This window comes from Equus caballus, chromosome 1 (assembly GCF_041296265.1).
Source record: "Equus caballus isolate H_3958 breed thoroughbred chromosome 1, TB-T2T, whole genome shotgun sequence".
In the NCBI taxonomy this organism is placed as follows: domain Eukaryota; kingdom Metazoa; phylum Chordata; class Mammalia; order Perissodactyla; family Equidae; genus Equus; species Equus caballus.
In genome coordinates, this window is record NC_091684.1 from 34,708,308 (window position 1) to 34,711,738 (window position 3,431).

Sequence of the window (3,431 nt, forward strand, 5' to 3'; positions counted from 1 at the left end):
GGTTATAATGGTATAAAATGTATATTGATATAATCAAAATGATGATAGAAATATATAGGCAAAAGTGGAGTGAGGGGAAGAGTGGGCATGGATGAGTGTGTGTGTGTACGTATTCATGTGTATTTTGTATGGAGTGGTGATGGAGATGCAAATCCTCATCTCTCATACCAGAACTTCATTAAATATTACCTAAAATTGGATAAATAAATAGAGACAGAAATAGAGTGATTATTTTGACATATGAATATACATTTGAGAAGAAACAGCTAGAATGAGTGAAAGAAGTTACATGTGGGGAGTGGGAAGTTGAGGAGGGTACCATGGCAAATTGCAGACACACATAGGCAGACACACACACAAAGACATACGTACATATAGAAACATTAGTAGAATTCAGCTTTTAAAACTCATATATTATTTTGATATGTTAGTATTTATTTCTTCTTTTTCTTTCTGCATTGACAACAATTTCTTGAGTTATATGATAACTGTTCATATTTTGAAACATTTAATCATTTCTATTTGTAGTAATTATCCAGTAAGGTAATATATTGGTATAGGCAGATATATCTAATGCCTAGCTTGTATTAATTATATGTATTATTTCTATAGTTATGTTTTATTTGTATATGCATTATATGTATAACATGAGTTATATGTATCTATTTTATAGCAATTCTTAAGTCTAGTTGTACTTCCGATCATATACCTTATGTTTATAGTGATATTGGGACACCTTCATAATTCTTAATGTAACCATGAATTCCTGTGGCAAATGAGCCATTTTACTTCTCTTCCATCAGTCTTATCTGTGTCTTATCAGCTAAAGTCCAGGAAGAGATTGACCATGTGATTGGGAGACACCAGAGCCCCTGCATACAGGACAGGAGCCACATGCCCTACATGGATGCCATGGTGCATGAGATCCAGAGATGCATTGACTTCATCCTCACCTCTCTGCCTCGTGCAGTAACCTGTGGTCTTATATTTAGAAACTGCCTCATCCCTAAGGTTAGATTTGTTTCTCATACAATGACCTCAGTGCTCTTGAAGTTCCCGTTTGCACAGCATGGTTCCACTCTTCTGCCAATACAAGAAGAGACTAACACAGAAATTATACATTTGGCAGCTGGAAGAATTTGTACTGTATGTAATTTGGGCTACAAAGCTTTATAACAGGTCTTGATAGCTGGCATTGTAGGTCTTCCAAGTTTGTTCAGCTTCTTCTAGATTATTTTGGCTACTCTTAGCTGTTTACATTTCCAAATAAACTTTAGTATTAGTTTGTTAATTTCCCAAATTGCTCTCCTGGGATTTTATCAGGGTGACATTAAATCTATAGATCATTTTGAAAAGAACTGGCATCTTGAAAAGAATGGACATATTGAGTCCTTGAATTCATGAATATGGCATACACTTCCAATTTATTTGAGCTTTCTTTATTTCAGTACTGTTTTCTTTTCAGTTCAATGTCTTGAACACCTTTTGTTAGTTTTTCCTAGAAATTAATATGTTTGATGCTATTATAAATTGTATAATTTAAAAATGCGTTTTCCATTGCTTTGCATCTGGTATATGGAAATGTAATTAACTGTATTATTTTTCTTTTTGGAAGATTAGCCCTGAGCTAACATCTGCCGCCTATCCTCCTCTTTTTGCCGAGGAAGACTGGCCCTGAGCCTACCCATCCATGCCCATCTTCCTCTACTTTATATGCGGAACAGCTACTACAGCATGGGTTGACAAGTGGTGCATAGGTCTGCACCCAGGATCTGCGGTGTCGAACCCTGGGCCACGGAAGTGGATTGTGTGAACTTAACTGCTGCGCCACAAGCTGGACCCTTAATGGTATTATTTTGATGACCCTTTAGGTAGCAACCTTCCTAAATTTACTAATCATTGCTAATAATATGTGTATGGATTCATCTGGAGTTTCTATGTACAGAATCCTGCTGCATGGGTTAATATTTTTTCTTTCTTTTTAAATTGAGTTATGATTGACATACAACATTATATTAGTTTCAGGCATACGACATAGTCATTCACTATTTGTATACACTGCAAAATGATCACCACAGTAAGTCTAGTTACTTTCCATCACCATACAAAGTCAACAAAATACTTTTTTCTTGTGATGAGAACTTTTAAGATTTGCTCTCTTAGCAACTTTCAAATATGCAATACATCCTTGTTTCAAGTTTGGTCTCCAGGAGGAGGTGGAGGTTTAACATTGCACTATTGATAATGATATTTTATATTCATTTTGGTGGTTATCCTTTATACATAACAGAAGTTCACTATGTCTTATTTTTGTATTATAATTCTTCCTGAATGTTTGTACAATTCTGTCAGATGGATTCCCTGCATGTATTGATATATTTGTATATTTTCGCCTCTCTTTCTCCACTAAAAGTGCATATTGTAAGTGTAAGCACATAGCTGAATTTGATTTGCTATATTTTGTTATGGAATTTTATACTTATATTCACAGGAGAGATTGGCCTGTGATTTTTATTTCTCAAAATTTTCTGGTCAGGTTTCTGATATCATGGTAACACCAACCTCATAAGATATTACCTAGTTTGGGTCTATCTTTGTTGCCTTCTGCTCCCACTCTTCTTTTTCTGGCCACTTAGTTGTGTCTTTGGAATGCCTAATAAATTTTGGTTAAGTACAAGATATTTAAATACGTTAAATACATCAACAAATGGAGCATTTCAGAGATGTTTATCTTCTTCTAGAAAGAGTTCTTCTCTCCTCCAGTAGACAGCCAGAATGATGTAACACATCCTGCTCTGCTTGAGAATTGGAAATAAAGACAGTCTAAAACTGATTGTAGGTGTCAGCTGACCTCTCGGAGATTCTCTCATCTCTGGAATTTTGAGAAAAATTTTTGTCTTAGCAGCTTTCCAACGCCTTCTAACACATGGTTTCTATATTTATTCAGACGTTATCGTTGGTATGATACACGCTACTCCATTCCACTTGAAGCTAGCACATACTATTAATAAAGTAAAAAATTAATGTATCTAAAAATTCTACTTCCACGAGAGAAAGAGTTGTAAGCTTGGTAAGGTTCCAATTACCATCACCATCTTCAGCGGAAGAGGGAATTGAGGACTTTACCAGGAAGTAATGGGGCTTGCCCTGATGGTCACAGATCAGATGCAAATGTTAGGACTTCAAGTCTTAAGGATTTTCAGCAAAAAAACACAACCAGTCCAAGAATTTTCTTTTTTAATCTTGGAACATGAGGGTAATATTAATAAAACTTGTTTCTCCTCCTATTACTAACCAAATGGGAAACAGACTGAAGACTAAGATAGGGATTGCCAGTCTCCTCACCTAATATTTTAGATTTGGGGACCTGCTTGAGGGGAGCATTGCATCTGCTGAGCACACCCATCGATTTCGCTGCATGGCAGATGGCA

General features: G+C 35.8%; 1 long non-coding RNA gene across 1 annotated transcript; it reads left to right on the top strand.

The window, feature by feature from the left end:
- The first annotated feature begins 823 nt into the window (after positions 1-823).
- Positions 824-2,833, top strand: LOC138915894 (uncharacterized). Its single transcript, XR_011422319.1, has 2 exons — positions 824-1,011; positions 1,616-2,833. It is a non-coding gene; the product is annotated as an uncharacterized lncRNA (long non-coding RNA).
- The last annotated feature ends 598 nt before the right edge of the window (positions 2,834-3,431 follow it).